The following is a 20273-nucleotide window of genomic DNA, read 5'->3' on the forward strand; positions in this document are numbered from 1 at the left end:
CTGGCACACACAAAAGTCTGTGCATCGACAGGAGCACACACTCGCAGCGAGGATGACGATCGAAAGAGAGAGGCAAAGGCACCGAAAGTGAAGGCGAAAAGGATTAAGCACGTATAGACACCTTCCGGTCCTCTGTCATGCTGCGGGGTGGTTAGCAGCTATTTCTGCCTTAGGGGAGACGCTTGGAGATAAGAGTATACAAATAGCCAGAGCTGGGGGAAAGCATTTCGCACCACATTCCTTCTGAAAGGACACACTGCAGCGTCCCTGCCCCACACTCTGCCTACAGAGCGTCTGTGGAGTTCAGTCTGGAGGCAGAAGCTTGTGAACTCTGGAGAAACGCACCTCTCTGACCCGCTCTCTCAGTCCAGATGTGTGAGGATGATCTTCCTCCGGTGATTCACCTCACAAATGTCTGATCGCCCCACATCAGCGCTGGCAAAGATACTGTGGACCTACAGGAGCCTGTTGCTCCTCCCCTCCCCTTCTAGCCTCATGATTTACAACACGCTTCATGCACATGCCTGGGATTTCCCCTCTGCTGAAACAGAATCCCTGAGCTTCCCCTTGTAATGTACATGATTTCAATTAGGAGAGATTTGGGGACTTTGGTAATACAAGTCAAGTACATCAGTGACGCCTCATAAATGACTCAGAGGTAAAGAAAGGGGAGTTAAAGGGCTTGTTCTTTAAATGTGACTGGCCTGTAAAAGCTGCTGTATCATTGGCCAGTTGGAGTCTGAGGCTTGTTGAAGACCTGGGGGGTATGTTGTTGAATAGTAATCCCTGATGTCAGCGGGCAATGATTCACTATTTCGAGTTAATTATCATCACCCTGCTCCTCTAGATTAGACCAGTAACCACTGGTAACGGGTGGCGTTAATACATAACCGGGGTCTGATAGGCCCCTCTGACAGTTACGGACACTTGCTCCAGTTGGTTTGGGTCACTGCCGTAAGATCAAGTTTGGCCAAAGAAGTGGTATTAAATTCACCAACTGACAAAATTGCTTCAAAGCAAAGCTAAAGTTGACTCATAGATCATGATCTTTGCGAGGCAATAAATAGGGCTAGGGTTGTAGCCTAACTCCAGGGCAGGGGATAACGTAAGGAGACTGTATTCAACTCGAGCTTTAGAAAACCATCTGACTCAACTGTATCCAAGAGCCAGTCGAGAAAGTATAGCCTTGGAGAGTCTGAAGCCTCATTCCACTCTCATTCCTGAGCGGCTCCCAAAACCACTGCAGCTTTTCCATGGCATCACTCTAGACGGTCAGATTAAAATCCCATCTTCAAATGGAGGCTCTGCACAAAAGCAAAGGTTGAACGACAAGAGGGGACGGCACAGAAGAGAGAGCAGCTGGGCGCACACGGTGCAGCCAAGCCCTGTCTTCTTTTTCCCTGCCTCTGCTTTTGTTTGCTCTGGAAGAAGAGGAGGAAGAGGAGGACACACTCCTTTCTCTGTAATGGCCTTTTGTTTGGCCAATACAACATTTCCGCTCAGTGTTTTGAAGACATAATTTTTAGGGGCTTTCACAAAAAGGCCCACTTTTCACAGATGACCAATATACAAGCAAACAAAGGCTTTGTACCTGCATGGGGCTGCATGTTGAGCCATTAGGAGTTAATCACAGTTAAACATGACTGGAGGTGTTCCCGACAAGAATCAGGCTCGGCAAAGACGTTTTCCATTAGTGGCCAATTAGTAAGAGCCAGATGCAGCATGTTCCCGAGGACTGAGATTAGGCCTGCATCCACCTGTCATAACAAATTATAGAAGCAAAGTCCTGCCCTCTCTCACACTAGACTCAGGTCCTCCAGCCTCAACCTGATGACGACTTTCTGCTGCTGGAAGGGACGGCAACAATAATATACACGCCTTTGTGTTTTTCCCAAAATACAACGATTTCATCTGCATTCAACAAAGACAGCTCCCATGATGCTTCACCATTTGTACACATGAAGTTTGGTAGTGAAAATAGTTCTATAACTGTGTGGCTCTGAGGGAGGATTTCCACATTTCGTAAAATGAAACCCTTAAAAAACCCTGATGATGTCATCAGGGTTAACTCAGACTGTTCTGGAAACATGCTGAAACATCAACAGGAAGCCTGTGTTACAAACTGGAGGTGTGAGGTTGAGGCGAGGGTCTTATCTTAGATGTTCCTGAGTTGCATTGTGGGAAATGTAGGGGTCAAAGTTTTTTTAAAAGCTTGGTCCATATTATCCCAAAAAAGTTGGGATAGCTCAGGTCCTACTTCTTTGATTTGAATCACTTTTTAAAAATAATTATTTTCTTCAATATCACTGGACTACCACTTTAATAGTGCACCTAAAGACTTATGGGATACGCAGTTATTAAATGCCAATCGCTTTCTTAGCTTGGTTGAAATTATTTTGTTTGTCCTGTACAGCAAACATTTAACTTAGATGGCAAACAACGGGGCTCTTCCTGCTCCAGGCAGGTCACTTAAAAAGCCAAGAGTATCAAAATTTCTCTCCCTTTCTCGCCATCTCTATAACTCTCCAAGAATTGAATGGTACAGGATTTGTGTGGGAGATGAGATGCAAAAAGGGGAGAGAGATATGTATGTAACATCAGACTGAGACGCTTCTCAGCTGCAGCCACGGCATACTTGAGACCAGATCACATTACTTATTCATTCAGTGTTGACTCGTTCCATGAAGTGACACGACTTTGGATGTGAACACACAGTCATGGGAGAGACCGGCTTCTTGGAAAGCCTCAGTGCATACTTCAGGCCACACTCAGACGCCGGTAACAGTGCCAGGTCACCAGCAAATTTACTCATCAACAACAAAAAATTAAAAGGCTTTTATCTTATGATACATTTGGGGAGACAATATCTCAACAAATCTAACAGCCCTTCTAGACTTTTTATTTGAATATTGTGTTGACTTTTCTTTCAGTGTGTCGGTGGGAAAAAGCAGTAACTGATTTTTTTTCCAGAGGCAGTGGCGGACATCAGAAATCATGTTGATGTGGCGTTTAGGCTCCTGTCACTTCAGTTAATGTTTGGACTGAGACCCGAGGAGCCAGTGACACTTCAGCCAGCTGCTAAAGCCACATTATTCATTACTCCCCCGGCAGTCCATTCATGTGCTAATCCAGTCACCCTTTACACTGCTAAAAAGCGGCCATCTAAAGGGGTCAATTAGTCTGCATTGAGTCCAGTAATGTTTTCCTCAAAACTGCCTCCATAGAGCTGTGATTATGCCACTTGTTCCTGACGCAGTTTGCAGCAAACTCCAGGAAATAAACAGAGCCTCTCAACAAGGAAGGCTCAAATAGTGACAACAAATTAACACATGACAGTCCGGAGTGGAAAATAATTAAATATCTCACAGATGCCCATTTGTTCATCTGGTTATTTACCAAGCAACCTACAATCCATATGGCACAGAGGCCGCACAACAAAGACTTTCTGGCTGGGACGCGCACAGTAGCATGAGCAGTGCGCTGCAGGGGGTGGGGTGGGGTGGGGGATGTAAACCGGTGAGTACACGTCTAGAGAGGGAGAGCGCTACAGGGCGAGTCCAGCAACTCTGGCTCTTAATTTATCCAAATAACAGCCTCTTAAGTCATGAATGCGTAAAGCGGCGAGTTAAACCTACTAGGAGAAGCTTGAAGAATGTGAAAGTGAGTCTAAAAAAAGCCCACTGACTTTAAACTCAGCAGAGTGCTCTGGTGTTTTAGTCCTGCGACAACTTTACGCACACAGCTCAGAGAGAGGAGCGAGGTTAAAGTCAGAAACGATCAACATTTCATGGATAGATACATCTCATTTCCATTACGCGTTTGAAGTCCCAGCACTGGTGACGGGTCGCGCCACATAACGGCTCCAAAATAAAAAAAATACGCATCATCAGCTGCTTACCTTCTTACAAGCTGCGGCGGGGGGAAGCCATGGCCCTGACCTCGGCGCTGGTTGTGCTGGTGCGGGTTTTAAAATGAGTCTGGCTCATTGCAGAATTTGTCACACAACTCCAACGACACAGCTTTGCCACGAAAACAGCCCCTCTCTCACCCGCTGCGTGCGGTGCCTGCGCCCCTCTGCCACATCTACCCCCTGCGTTTAAAAGCCTTTTGTCAGCCCCCTGCTCTCCGCGAACACATTCAGGAGTTCGGCAAACGAGGAGAGAGCGAAGACGAACTTAAAAGTAAGTGAAATCAGATCCCCTTTACAGATCCAAACGAGAGCGCAGACCCCGCCGAAGCGCTGTGCAATCCAGGTGAATAAATCAGGACTCTCCGTTGGACGCGGAGTTACTGCCGTCGAGTCAGAGTGAAGATCCGAGCGGACTTTCGGTGCGTAAAAACACGGAACGTCGGAGCTGCTCCGCTCGCTGCTGGCCGACTCACTGAAAGGCAGCGCTTTAATCATTACCCGGAGTCAAGTGCAATAAATAACACAAACACTTCCGGTGTGAGCTTTCAAAATAAAAGCACCACTGTCAATCCTTTACGAAGTATGTTGTTTGTTTTATGATTCCATCTATTAAATCTACACATTGTGCTTTTATTTTCTACCACATACATCCACATATGTCTTTAGATTGTGTAACTTCAATCATATATAAATATTTTGGCATGTAAGATTTTCTTTTTCTTTCACCAAATTAAAAGAGTGAGTTTGCTGCCAAGGGAAATAGCTGAGGAAGACCATGAGAATAGATGAAAAGCCCTGGAAAAAGCTATTAAGTGGTAAGAGTAATAAGAGTGGATAAGAGGAATAAGAGATAAGAGGTTTTTTTTGTTTTTTTTTTAATCGAACAACTCCTCTATTGAATATCCCACTGATCCACGAAAGCCTGGCATCCTTTATAGATGTTATACATTTCTTCAAAATGATAAGTTCATTGATGACACACCGGGGACATTTTCTGACCTTCCAGACACCACTGTGTTCTTATTTCTCCAGGAAGCGAAAACTCCTCATATTTTCAAGCTTTTGTTTTAAGGCAAAGTCGCTCACTTCCTGTCTGATGAGCCCTCTTTGGTTGACTTGACATACGTACGCACTCACACATTCACCCTCTCTCTCTCGCTCTCTCTCTCTCTCTCTCTCTCACACACACACACCCTTGTCCTCTCTCCTCCCTACATGCTAATATCCCAGTGTGATGTCAGCAAGTCAGCGTCCCAACATTGGCGTAATTAGCAGCGTGAATGAGTGGTGTTCATGGCAGGATTTGCATGTGAATGAAACCACTTTCCTGAATCAACTGGCCTGGGACAAGAGCAGGGACAGGGAGAGAGGGAGCAGAGGGAGAGAGGACCTGCAAGTCTCTGGCCTGCATGGGGAAGCGGGGAGGTGAGCCCCTGCAAACAAAACACTGCTGTTTAACATAAGAAGTGGACATTAGCAGGAGAAAGCAAGAAAGGCTTACAGACCAATGAAACTCTGAATCAAAAACAAATATAAAGCCATTTTAGTAGAGCCTTAAAACTCATGTGCACCTACTGGGCCCCTGTTGTTTATATTATATATAATATAATATAATATAAACAGAATTTACTACCGTATATACATTTGTTTGTTACATATTATTTGTTATTATGTTATTACAAGTAGAAAATGCTCCGATATCTATTCATATGTGTCACTTTTTCTTTAAAAAGCAAAAATATAGTCAACCATAAGGAATTTAAAGCAGGGCACTGATTTATATGACGAACACTTGGACTCATTTAGATCAGCTTCATCAACAACATTAACAGCACCATTGTTCCCCAACAGATTGCCACCATCACAGCTATTTTAGTTCCTTCTTAATCTCTCAAACACTCACAAGGCAATAAACTCGGCAATGCTATCTCTCTTCTCTTGTTCCTACAATGAGTGGTAGGAGTGTTAAACAACGTCCCACTGCGCCTCCTCATTTGCTTATTTGTGTAGCGCAAAATGTGTCGAGGAAAAGGAAAAACGCCCAAAAGATTTCTGGCAATCAAAGCTTAACAGATTTGTGGAAGATTTCAAAAGGCAACTTGGAGGATGGATAGCATGGAAGTGGGTTAGAGAGTAATTAAATCAAGATTTGTGTATATTTTTCCCAAAGTGCCCTGCTGCTGTCTGCTGGCCAAACACAAGAGGAAAAAAAAGGAAATGCAGAAAGGGAAAAAAGAAAGAAAGAAGAAGCTTTGGAATAACGAGGAAGACTTTTGCTGCTGAAAACGGGCTGCAGCTCTGAGCGACCTGTGCTGTTTCTGAGCACAGTGCCGCAGTCTCTTTTCTCCTCTGGCTTCCTTGCAGCCACACGAAAACTCTGCTTTTCTGTTTAATGAAAGCCGTCTTTCTGCCCTGGACTCTCCTGTCACACGTGGCGGAGTGACTCTCACTACGTCCTGGGCTCATACATTAGAACATATAATCGCGGCCCTTTTACAAACACAAGAATATCAATTACAGCTCAGGCTGTACTTATGGCCTATCCACAAGATTTTACAAGGAGTCCTAAGTGACAGTGTCCTCCGCTCGGAGTGACCACAGAATGGATAAACTGGTTTGGGGCCAGCCATTTTCCCCAATAAACCATTCCCTTTTCCCCAATAAACTGTTCCCCGACCTGCAGTGAGCTGTTTTAGTGCCACGAGAGGGCTGAATAAAAGCATAGAGGGCAGCTTGGGGGACATACCACAGATAGCATTGCATGAACTCTTGGCATGCACGGAGATGATAATTTTAGACAGTGAGCCAAACAGGTTTACTCCCTTCCTAAGCATGCATAAGCATATTGAGGCTTTTGTCTCTATCAAAGTCCAGGATGAGCGATATCATAAATACGTGTTCCCCTGGGGCCGGGAGCCCTATCTGCAAGAAAGTTGTACTGCCTCAAAGGATCTTATCCTACAAGAACATTATTCACATCCTACCAGAGAAGGAACTGATTTACAGTATATGCTGCCTGACATGGTCACAAAAACACTCCTGATAAATCAATGCCTTTATCTTCATTTGAAATGAGGCCAAAATCCCAACATGGCCTCCTCATCTTTATTTCTCATCTGCTTTTTTAGGAACACCAGTCTCCTCTCCTTTCATGTGGCAAATGCTGATGGCTATCACTCTAGAGTCAACACATGAGGCAGCTGGGACTCACCCCAACAGCTGATAGCTCAGACATGTTGGGCGGGAGGGACAGAACCGGCTTCCTCTCCTGAAGCTTTTCTTCCCACTGCTGCAGTAGGTTTGTTAAGGAAATTCATTTCTAACTTCTCAGAGTATTCACGCTGGCCAGAATCTGATCCCCGACTGGCTACATCAGCGTGTTGCAGCCCCTTTCTCAGAGACACTGGAGGGTGTACATATGGGCTGAGATTGGGTCTCGAGAACCACACAACACTTTGTTAACAAGTTGAGGAATGACAGTGCCAACAGAGAGAATGAAGGTGCCAGTATGACTTCAAGAAAAGTGCTTGAAGGTGCATCAGGTAAATTCTATTCTCTTAGTGTATTCATTCACATACAGAACAGCGGATTTGCAGTGTAATGGCTATATTAGATGTGTGTTATTGTGAGGGGGAAGGCGAATGAGGCTTCTTCCAACTTCCTAGATGTTGTTTTCACTTTCAGCATTCTTCACTTTGGAAATTTGCAGGAGAAAATGCAAGCTGGCCAATCACAGTCCTTGTGGTTTTCATGCAGTATCTCCATGTACCTGATATGTAGCTACGTCTCTGAAGAAATGAACATCACCTGTACAGTGTAGCTACCAAGCTGGTACTGTGCAACCCACTAATTCACAGCTATAAATATGCCTTATCAATGTCTGAACCAATGCCCTCATACACCTTTCCGGCTTTAGAATTGGGAGTGGGGGTGTCAGCTGTTCTATGTTTCTGAAACCAGCCATCTGAAAAGCATGCACATTTCCCGCCGCGATTGGCAAGGTGTGCAGAGGCGAGAAAGAAAGCATGATTCAAACTTTTCTCTCAGGCTCCCTTTTTTCCTTTCTCCGCACAGTGCACACACAAATCCCTCCTGAACAGTTAATCGCGTCCCGCCGCTCTCCATGACGGCAGCATTTTCACCTCGCCTCTGAACGTGGCCGTTCACAACAGCTAGAAACACCTTTGCCATAAGATGTGGTCGGACGGCACCTCGTTCGATTTTCAAGCATAACCAGCCTAAAAGGAAACCCGGAGCAGAATGGAGTTAATCTGTAATTGCTAGATTCTGTACGAGGACACAGACCAACGAGTCAAGCAGCTGGAGCGTTCGCCTCTGTCAGTGGCACATTGGAGGTGATGTGGAAGTTGTTGTCGACCTCCTCAGATAACCTCGGTAGGCTTGTTTGCTTACCTGCTGTTGAATAACTGATGTTCCGCTACATTAAGGGTGCAATGATTCATGTGAGCACTTGCATCCAGTTACAAAGGAGAGGAAATGGCTGCCAGTTAGAATAAAGGTTCACAGGTTTTCCCAAGCCAGCTCTGGTCACTGTGCTGGTGAAGAATGCTGACATTCAGCGAGAGCAGTGTCATTCTGAAAACACACTGTCCTCCCTTTTACCATGAACTAGCAGTACTTTGAATGAACTACTCTGCCCAGAAAGCAGATTTAGTGTGACATCAAGACCAGGGGCTCACTTTAGGTCCTCCACCCAAGAGCCCCTCTGTACCCGTGTTCCCTGCAGATAAGTGGCCATTATTCACCCCATGTTGAACATTAACTGGATTAATTCTGCACGGGTTGAGGGGTGAAATTGTATCTGTCCAAAGGGAGGGAAATGGCGAGGAAATGAGGAGAGTAGCCAGCTTGGCTGAAACTCTAATTAGCTCGGGGGTTCGTTAGCACACAAACTCAACTCTTGCCGCAGAGACCAGGCTAATACAGAGGCCTGGGTAAGACATTAAGCCACGGAGGGGAAAACAGAGAGAGACAGAGAGAAAGAAAAAGAGGGAAAGGGGGGAGAAATAAAGAGTACGGACACTTAGTTTCACGCATCAAGGCCCAGGGCAAGGAGGTGACCTTGTGGAGTGACTCCTCAAGGGGAGCTATTTTTTGCCCCTCCTGGCCCACTTACACAAGGGCTCTTCAGCACAAAGGGAAAAACACACTCCAAGTCCTCCACCTTCATCTCTCCATTAGACTATCCATCTCCACTGTGGACAGCACTCTCCCGGGCTGCGCAGCTCAATTTCCAGCATGCTGTGCCCAACAACAGCGGTTTGTCAATGAGCTTTTCCCAGCCGTACTCTACATGTGGATTCTGATTCAAAACATAACTAGGTCATGCTCTGGTTTGAAAATAAGGAAAAGGGAGGAACAGTCGTAGGAAGTAAAGAAATACTGTAGCGGACGCAGTGGGATCTGAGGAATGGCAAACAAGAGAGAATGAAAAATGAGTTTTGACATTATTATTATTATTTCTGTGTCTGTGCCTTAGAAATATAGAGACGTCTGGCAGAGGAAGATCTAGCTTTCTGAGTGCTCAACCTCTCCATCTGTGCTGGAAAGTTATCTCTTTAAAAAAAATGTTGTGAAGTCATGCACAAGAATCTCTCATTTCTCTCCCAGCAACACATAAAGCCGCAGCTCTGATGCAGAATGATCGCGCGGCTCCATGAATGAACCACCCACCACCGAACCTCCCACATTCAGCACCCTGCAGCCATTTTTCTCTGACTCAACTCTCTCATTCAGCCTCCACTGATGTTCCTCTTCCTCACCTTGTCATCATGACCCAGATGAGCAGAGTGGGAGTCAGCGCTGATCTGCTGACTCTCTCCATCTCTCTCGTGTAGGCTTTTGTTTCATTCACTACATCGCCCCGTCAACTAAACCTCTTCTGACTTTTTTTATTTCTGGTGTTCTCGCAGAGACAAATCACCTTGCAGCCCCCGCCCATGGCCACAATCACATGCCGACTGACCAGATGTTCCATCATTAATAATGGATATCAGCATACTCATTAGCTGGACCACAATTGCGGGACGGCCGCTGCAGTCTTGATATACGATCTTACCACTTATTTTTGGAAGGCTGCATAAAGCCAAGCCAGCACAAAGGCCTTTATGTGGAGTTTGAGGGTTTGTACGCACTCTCCTTTATAGAGACGCAAGGTCAAACCAATACATCCAGCTGGGGTGAGAAAGGGCAACAAAGGGAACACGTGTTGAATGTGTATTTGGCTGGTAAGCCTCTGGAGCAGGACGGATGCAAAGAAGGTTTCCAGTACTTCCATGAATTTTTAATCTAGAGATAATATGCGATAAAAATAAAGGAAAAGAAAACAGAGGTTCTGTTAGTACCGGAGAAAAACATGAGATCGAAGAGTGACAGAAGGTGAAAAATGAGGAGAGTGCAAAAAGTCTTTGCCCAAGCGATCCAAACATAGTCTTCATTTGCAAAAATATTTCAAGGCAAGGAGGTGTTTGAACTCCACTTTCCCCAGAGCGCTCCAGTAATGGTTTAAGCTTAAACTTCTAGTTAAATAAACCCCAACACTCTGCTCTGTCACGTTTAAATATTTAGCTTTGGAGGACTTGTGGGTAGAGCAGCAACAGACGGGATCAGTCCATCAAACAGAGTTTGGCCTGAGGGCGTCCGATCCACTCTGGAACAAACTAGAAAAATGTACACGGACGGGACGCTCGTGCAAAACTACACCATGAGTTTGGTTTGCAATTTGCTATCAACACAGTTCAACTGGACGGAAAAAAGAGACTCTTTCAACACGCTAATTGGAACGTTTGGGTTTTCCCATCCCGAGACCAGTCTGTGTTTACACGTGTGGCTTTGGGTTAAATAATTAATGACAACAAAAATACTCGGACATGAGTCATAATAGGCACTTATGATACACCTTCAGGTTTAATTTGCGCTATTTATACTGTACCTAAAGACTGACTACAAGTGGCAACGCGTTTGTGGAGGGAGGAGCAGCGCTGGCATTGTGGCATTGTTCAAAGCATTTAGTCTTTCCGTGAATAGCATTTAATTAGCAACTGAGACTTGAAGGACGATTTGGTTCACATCAGTGCACTTTCAGACTGATCTATGATCACACAGGCACAGCCACACTCAGACACACAGTCTGCTAAATGAATCAGTACGAGTCTGGCGGAGGGTGTGGGTACAGCGTCTGTGAAGATGTTGAAAATATGGAAATATAACGTGCGCATTGTATTTTAACATTTTTAATGTTCTAATGGTTCAAAAAATGAAAACGGGGTCCCAGATCTTAAGTACTTCTCTAAAACGCTGACTATTCAATATTCAGTAAATGAGCAAAAATCTAAGTGAAAGATTGAAAAACTAAGTGTTATTTATTAAGTGTTGAACACTAATCTGCATCATCTGGACTCTTCTGGTATGCTTTGCTCAGATTTGATTGACAGTTTCCTGGCAACATAAGCACATAACACGACTTCATCGGAACAGACTGAGATGCTGCTGAATCCTGACTGGTGCAGGAAAGGACGTGACACCGTGTTTTTCCGGCTCAGCCCCGCCCACGTCAAATGAGTGAGAAGAACACAGAAAAAACTAAACTTTCCCTATTTTGGTGGAGAATATTGTGCTCATGTGGGCCCACATTCAAAACAGCAAAGAGCTGATTGAGAAAGGGCTTTTAAATGCTCTTTATTTCATTAACATGCAGCTTCTCTGCAGCCTCTTGTCCTCACAGGACAGCAGTGTACTGGAGAAAGAACAAGATAATCTGTGGATGAGGTCATTTGGAAGTCTAAATAATGAACAGATGAATCGGAAATAGGGGGATTAAACTCAAAAAACAGAGTCCTTTCAGCTGATAGACTAGTAAAACACCAAAGAACATATTCTGAAATCATACAGAGATTCTTCAAAGGTCGCTTTTGATCCACTAGCAGCGTTTCATCTTGACCTGATTCCTCTCTGTCAGGTTCGGCAATTTAATTCCCCCCTATTTCATCTTGTTACACTGTTTACCCTAACAAAGGAGGATGGATGATGAGCAGATCTCAGAAACACACACACCACACCATGTTCCTGTCAATAAGGCCACCGCAACTCTCTCCCCATGGGGGTCTCAAAGGCCTGTGCGGGTATGGATTGGAGGAGAAATTGCAATTTCCAGGACGTGACAGCCTCGCGGTGCGTTTCATCACGGACCCATAGAGACAGTGAACCCGAGGCTTTATTGACTGATCGCTGCTGAGTCTGTAGGCAGCAAGGACAGACGAGGCTGTGGAGAAGGCACGGGAGGAGGAATGAGTCACACTGAGCGATCGCACGCAGATAAATCCCATTAAACAACTTTTATTAAAGCGAGGTCAAACTTTCGGCGTGAACACGTCTCCGAGCAAAGACAGACCTTCAATCTGTCACTTCTCAAGCCTTTTAATATGCGCTGTGGACTTGTTTTGAATACCAGGTCTGAGCAAGCTTCCTCACGAAGCAGTCACATTGAAGTCTCTGTCCATCAGTAGCTTTTTTCTTCACCCACTTCGTTCCCCACTTACTGCCGCTCCCCTACGTACCCCCATTTAAGGCACGGCCCATTAGGAAGCAGCAAGAGAGAGCAGTGCCCTGAGAGAAACTAAATCACCCCGGCCCGCTGCTGTTTACGCCAGACCGGCCCGCTGCTTGAGCCGCTGTTTATTTGAACTGTGAACCTCCGTGTGAGGTGTGTGTGAAAGGAAAACTGTAAGTGTGTGTGTGTGAGAGAGAGAGAGAGAAAGAAAGAGAGAGCAAGTGTACTGCAGAGGCGAGGGGGAGGGAACGGCTCCACACAAAACCCAGTGTCTCGCCCTCCGATTTCTTTCACACCTCTCCTAACACACTTTTCACAGCGTATTCATTTGCCCCGTGGGCTCCTGGCGCTCCTCGGGTTCTCCAGGCCACAGACGGGCCTCTGTGCTGCACCACTCAGGCAACAACGAAGCTGAAAACAGACCACTCACACCCCCCGTCGAGCTCCAGACACAATCCTGTCCTTCTGCTGACCCACACATATGACATCACAGCCTGGTGCTCACAAAAACACACACACAGACGCTCAAAAAGACATACACAATGCACACCCTTGCTGCCCGGTAGCATGCACACACAAATGTGAGCAAGGATGCATGCAGTTGTATGCTTATTTTGTATGTATGGAACTCTACGGTGACACACTCATACACATGCACACACGCGCACACACACACACACACGCACACACGCACACACATACACACACACACACACAACCTGGGGAACAGTAAGGTTAGTGTGGGATTGGTTAAAACAGTAAGTAAGGATAAGAAGACCTGAGCATCAATGAAGGCACTGTTCAAAAGGAGCAGACTGACCAGGAGAGCGACGAGGAATATGAAAGGCTGCCAAGTATTCAGACACGGGAACAAGGACACACACTGAGGAGACACACACACACACACACACACACACACACACACACATGAAATAAGAACACATTATATACACAAACATACCAACATATGTGCACACAGAACTGGGTTATCTAATTGAATGTACTGAAAGACTTTACCTATTGGTGGAGACAAGATGCTGCTCTTTCAGCTCCATTTATGTGTGGGTGGTTCTGGATTAGCAGCACAGGCGTCACTGGCCATAAACACGCCATTCATTCTCATGATCAAATTGACTATACAGATGATATAACATCGCTTCTTTTTTTTTTTTTTCATCAGATTCCAACTTGTGTGAGGCATGAACATGTAGAAGACCACAGGAGACGGGAAGAAAAGGAGCAGCCAAAGCCTGGTTTGAGTTAAAAAGGATGATAAATAAGTGATCATCAGGATCAGTTCCCTAAAGGATATTCACACATGGCCAAGAATGACCAGCAAAGATCCTGTAAATCACTGACTTGAAGCTATTTCACGGACAAAAAGGAAAAAAAAAAAAAAAAACCTTTGCGGCTGCTCCCTGAAGCGTGGAACAGATAATCACTGTGTATCATTCTTCTCGCCTCTGTTGCTGGGCTCCACATGTCTCCACATAAACACTCATTTTAAGCAGACAGAAACAGAGAGACAGTGCAAACACATGATGCTGCGCAGTCACGCACTGGGCACTCCTGCGCCAAAAAGCAAACGTTCGACGCATTCCCTCACACACAAAGCCATGCATACAATCATATCAGCGTCTTTCCAAGCTACTGCTTTCTCCAAAATTCATGCAAACCCATCAGCTATGGGTAGCACAACACAGAGCGACATACTAATCTCTGAAAAGGCAAAGTCGATATCCTCCATGTCTAATCACATCACAGCACTGCAGCTCAAGTATGGTTGGTGCCTGTTCTGGCTCCTCTCTGGTATCTGGGGCAGCGTAACAGCCAGTAGAGTAAACTCTGGACAGGAAAGGCTGCTTTGTGCATGTGTGTGTCAGCGTGTGTGTATCTGCATGCCAAGACTGTGCCAGCCACAAGACTGATGCTGGCGTCAGAATGAATCACAGTCAGTCTGCTATTCCTTCCCTGCAGCATACCAAGAGGTTAGCAGAGGGAGAAAGACAGAGAGAGAGAGATCATAAAAACAGATCATAAAAGCAACATCAATGGGTGATAGACCGAGCGAGAGAGGGAAACATAAAAGGGAGTGTGAAAAGTAGGAGGGTTAGGGAGACAAAGCTCGAGAGGGAAACACAATGAGGAAGAAGAAAAAAAAAAACACATGACAGGGCGGGAGAGCACATGGTATCACCAAGCCCATCCATCTGCAGCCAAGCTACATGCCAATACAGTCATGCATTCTCCGGATTTGACCTATGGATTGTCTATTTGCTGGTTCACCCCCCCATTGTATGTACACCTTTCAGTGGCATATGAGAGTACTGTTCACACAGGTTCCCTGCTGGCCTGATCCATCATACACTGTCGCAAGGCTGCTGCAATAGTATCAGCCGATAAATGGCCTGTGGCCACCAGTTAACAGCTGCTCACACCAGCAATTAAACATCCGAATTTTGTGGAAAAATCTATCTCAACAGACTTGCTGCAAACAGCTTATTTATGTGAGGGTGAAGTAAATTAGTGCATTAGAGCCGGAGAGTCCGAAACAGAATAAGGTGCCACAGCTCCTTAGCTGTGCTGCACCATCCTCTTTTATTGAACTGCACCACAAAAGCAGCATGGTTTGAAGATGTTTATGAGACGGCAGCTTGTGGTACAATACACCTCTAGAATAGACTTTTATTGTCCCATTAGCAACCAAGCTAACTAGCTTGTTAAGTGAAAGTTGGCAAGTTAGCTAGCTCTGAGAGACACTGGCTGTGTCTAAATGTTTTAACGGCACTATGAAGCGCATAAATTTACACGCACAGATTCCGGACCGTCAAATAAAATGGCAGACAGTGAATACAGTGCAGTATATAGCGACACTGGATGGTCGTGTTCCTGGTTGCCAAGCGTGTTAGCTTATTAGCTCCAGTGTGGTTCAACAACCGGTCTTGTGAGTATACAGTCCCTGCATGCAGAACTTCACCCTGCAGCTTTCTGGTGTGACCTGGCTTCAAACAGTCAATCCTCAGTCAATATGGCCCATAGCGAGCTTCCAGCCTTAAAGCCGACACTTAACACAGACGCAGAGAGAAAACCTGCCACATGATCTCCATTGATCATGAGCTATTTTGCATTTGACTGCTGTGGCTGACCCTGCTCGCCCATCCGATCCTCCAAAGGCCACGGATCTCACCGACAGATCAGAGCGCTGCTTCACCATGCGTCGTGAACTCCATTGATTGCACATAAGGGGAAGAGCATTTCAACGGATCCTTTTGGGACAGGCTTTTCTCAAACAATATCTGATCAATACACTGGATGAGTCAGCGGGTCTAAGTCAGAATAATCCCAAGATTCTTCATCTTAATTGGAAAATGAATAGATAGATGTGTAGACATAAACAGTAGGTTATAAAAATGTCTCCCGTGTTGGGAAGCGGATATGAGAGAGCACAATTTTTGATGACATAGCACAGATCTCGGGGTGCAGACAGCACAGCCTGAACAACACATGAACCCCTCGCATCTGGGACACATTTAGCGCCCATGTGCAATGTATTACATATTTCTGGAAACGAAGCCACGCTTGAGTCTGTAATCTGTTGATGGGAGTTTATTCCCGTTGTTCATGGTTTGGTCTGTTGTGACTTCAGCATGGTAAGCAAAGTTTTTCTGAGAGGAGCTGACAGAGAACGACTGAGGGGTGACGGAGGAGGGGAGAGGGGGGAGCTGGATAAAGAAAATAGAGGTTTAAGAGTGGAGAAAGTCAGATGAAGAGGAGAGAATTGAAAAACTACAATGCAAATAAGAATCAAGTACAAGTCCGTGCAGCTCTTTTCAATGCCAGGCCTCTCTAACTCCCAGAATTCTCAGCTGAGAATGACTGTTTTAGAGCAAAGGGGTGAAATTCGTCACCCTCATGGTCGGCAGGCTGTGTAAACTTTTAAGATCCTGTGTAGGCCTGCAAACTCTGATCGTCAACTTGAGGAGGCCTGGCTAACCGGCACTGACCTTTAGCAGGAGGACAATGAGAGTTGAGGGTGCTGAAAGACAGTTAACAACTGTCTCTCTTACAGGAATAATTTGACATTTTGAGAAATACGCTTATTCGCTTTTTCAGAGAAGTTAGATGAGAAGATCGATACCACTCTCGTGCCTGTTTGGTGAACGTGACGTGATGTGAGGTAAGCTTAACTGTCCAGAGGTGAAGCTAACCATCTCCTGGCTCTAGTTTCATACTTAACCATCAGACATGAATCTCAATTCACGGCTAGAACATGTATTATTAATGTGATACTGTTAATAATCAGCATGAATTCAGTACTGCCAGGTTCTACCACTGACCCAAAGCCACATTAAATCCTAATAGACAGCACAGAAACCAACAAAGACACAGGGACATGGCTTTAATAAACCTAGCCAACATGAAGCTTTAGGATGGCCTGCCCAACCCCCGTCCAAACCTCAGAGCAAACCTCAGCCAGCCTCTGTTTGGAGTCAGCACCCTACTGGTGGCCCACTACCGTGTCCATTGGCTTCCTCTGCCGAGCGCTGAGCAGCCGGCTACTGGCCAAGCAGCCGCTCGTTAGGTCTGTGGGGTTAGACAGCCACATCTGGTCTGCCTGCACCCACTTAGAGCTCCACCATGGTCTACTGTTCAGCCAAACCTCAGAGGTCAGGGACACAACCAGGGAATGGGTGTGTGTACTTAAGTGTGTGTGTGTGCATATATACCCCTAACCCTGCCATATATCCTACAGAAATAGGAATTGGATGTAAATTTAAAGCAGTTGTGCTCTGCCCTAAACAAATATAAGCTACTTATTTGAATGCCTGATTAAAGATTGCCACTTCTCTCCCTTTTAACTTGGATTTATGTGGGCTGGGTTTCAGTAAAAGGAGAATAAGAAGGAGCAGGCAGGCACTGATGCAGCGGAGCTGAATAAGACTGTCGTACTCATCAAGGTGAGATATTGGAGGTTCTGTCCTTGAGCTCTTTCACCTCAAACCACTTTGTCACAGCGCAAACGCCAGCACATGATGTCACACATCTGCTGTAATGAAAGACAACAGCAAGCAATAGCTTCATATGACGCACTCAGATGTGAAAATTATGATAAAGAGTGCAATAAAAACCTTCAGCTTCAATCAGATGCTGGCTCTGATGGTTTCTGATGGTAATTATGGCGTGCGGTTATGTCTGTGTGTTCAAGTGATTCACACATTATTCAGTCGTGTATGACACAAGCCCAGCTACGGGAAGAGGATGATGACATCATGATGATGACAAAGGCAGGATTTGTCGCGATTAACAAGCCTCTATTGACAGAATTTAAAGCGTGATTACAATAGTGTATGGGCATTGTGAAGTCAGTTTTTTTTGCTTTTGTACAATTCACACTGAGGGCAACTGAATACGAGGCAACGCAGCAAAATGATGAAGGCTGTTGTCCTGTACAAGAGTGTAACCAAAAAAAAAGGTGATGAATAATATGGTATAATATGGTAATTCTAGCTGGGTAGGTATTGATGAAAAAGCATTAGCAATAAATTCAGTATTCAGTAGCCTATTAATAAAAAAGAAAAAATGGCATTTCCCATTCAGTCACCCAGATAAGACAAGTGCACCAAAAATCAATGAATTCTGAACAATCTGGCAAAACAAAATAGCAAAACTTTTGCAGCAAGTGTGCAGCAGCCTTCAGTCGTCGGTATGGTGACGATAGGGATATTGCAACAAAAACCTGTTAGTACGTGTCACAACAAGACACAAAAGTGAAGGATGAAGTTTGAGCAAGTCGTATCTGCTCCCATATGTCAGCAGTCCTCTTTAAAGTGGAACTGTGCTGCAGTACATTTGGCTCGGCACATACATGCATCTGAACCGCACTGTACTGGCATGTTCCCCTTACCTGAGGTGGGCTGAAAAAAACAACAACATGGAAACAAACCGTACAGAACAGCAGGCTAAAGGCCAGGACTACTCTGGGAAATATAAGGATATTTTTAGAGTGACAGAGATGCGGCGACCAGAATTGGACTCTGTCATTGCACAGATTGTGAACAATTAAGCCGGGAAGCAGGTGGTGGCTAATGTGTCATATCGGAGCAAACATCAAATCTGGCATCGGAAGATACGTAAGCAAAGTATGGCATGTGCTGAATGCAAACAATTAATAGGAAGGATGCAAAGTGGTGGCACCGAAGGACAGAGCTTCACCGAGCTGCAGTGAGGAATGTGTTCTTCACAGCGGGTAGCGGCTGGCAATAACGCCGGTTCTGCTCCTTGTTTTTGACTTTGAAGCGTGAGGCTGTCTGATCTAAAAAAGCTCCAGGTGGCTGCATCTTTGTTTAGTGTGGAATGTGACAGATTTGGGTTCAATAAGATGCTTGGAGGGGAGATATGCGCCAGTAGAGTGCATGTTCGTCCCTGCAGGTGCACGTGAGAGAAATGGCCTTAGTGTGATTGTGAGTGGCTTTGTGATAATTGCAAGGGGAGAGAGGAGGGAGACAGTCAGCGCAGAGGAGATAAATAAAGGACAGGGGCGAGAAGCGAGGATTCACATCCCCGTGGCCCCACCTCAACGTCTTTCATTACCAAAGAACAACCGCCCGCCACACAGCAGCATGCATGCACACACACACACACACACACACACGGATAAACACATGCATGTACACAAGTAGAGCTGGAAAAATAGGGAGGGAGAACATAATTGCTGGCAAATGGAAAAAGCCTTCCTGTCACAAAACCCTCCAGCGGCTCCAACGAGAGGAGCGACAAGTGTACTTCCAATACATCGACTCCGAGCCAAACATGAAAGCTGTGTTCTGTGGGGAGTCCTGCAGGGGGTTCAACCAGTGTGTCGTGTTTGTTCCTCATAACATCAATTTTCTCTGCTGGAGCCACGCAGCCCACTGCAATATTCCTCCAGTGACTTAGGGACAGATAACTGACAGATTCAATGAGGAACAGGGGAACTGAGTATTCACAATCGCATTTTGTGTGTGTGTGTGTGTGTGTGTGTGTGTGTGTGTGTGTGTGTGTGTGTGTCTGGAGGAGAGGAGGAACTCGGTGTGCCACATACCAGAGCATCTAACTGTATTATACAGATTAATTAATAGCCTGAATCTGTTGTCTATTATCTCTGTATGCTTGCAGATGGGGGTCTTCAGCCACATGCTGCGCTATGTGGGGGGTGCGGTCTGCTCCGATTACATCAGAGCCGGGGCCACGAGGGATCGTTTTAATGACCAAAAAACTAAATCTCAAACACATATCTCCACGATGCCCCTATCGCCCGCAGCATCAGCAGGCTGCCAAGTAAAAATAAGTTGAAAACACGAGGACTGTTTCTCATAACGGCACACACAGATCCGGCCTCCTCCGAGCCAGTCGAACACAGACAGTGCATCCAGGAAGTGGCTGCTTCTGGGGTGTTTTGCGGGAGTGGGATGTAGTGGAAGTGTGTGTATGAATATAGAGGAAGAGGGTTGTCTGAGAGCAACAAGTTGGAGGTCATTGTCCAACTTCAAAGGGTCCACCACCCCCCCCCCCCCCCGAAAACCCCTCTGACTTTATGTGCTGTTTTACGACGCAAAGGCAGACAGACAGTTTTGAGTTTTCTGACAGTGTGTATGTTTCAGGGCGAAGGTCTCCTCTTGGTTGGGATGGATGGGCTGAAGAGGAGGGGAAAACCAACCTTTTCCATTAACTAACATTTACACCTCGATGTCACCAGCATTCATATGTGTGTGTGTTTGTTTGTGTGTGTGTGTGAGGGATAGTGGTACAACTATG

General features: G+C 45.6%; 1 protein-coding gene across 2 annotated transcripts in view; it reads right to left on the reverse strand.

The window, feature by feature from the left end:
* prickle2b (prickle homolog 2b) overlaps nt 1-20273 on the reverse strand; it is an 80980-nt gene that overhangs the window by 14430 nt on the left and 46277 nt on the right. Inside the window, exon 1 of one of the 2 annotated variants that reach the window (XM_041946477.1) lies at nt 3899-4375. The exons of the other annotated variant lie outside the window; for it this stretch is intronic. The gene's annotated coding sequence lies outside the window, so the exon portion shown is untranslated. Of the gene's footprint in view, nt 1-3898; nt 4376-20273 lie in introns of those variants that run through there. 2 annotated transcript variants of the gene reach the window in all.

Source organism: Chelmon rostratus, chromosome 2 (genome assembly GCF_017976325.1).
Source record: "Chelmon rostratus isolate fCheRos1 chromosome 2, fCheRos1.pri, whole genome shotgun sequence".
NCBI lineage: Eukaryota > Metazoa > Chordata > Actinopteri > Chaetodontiformes > Chaetodontidae > Chelmon > Chelmon rostratus.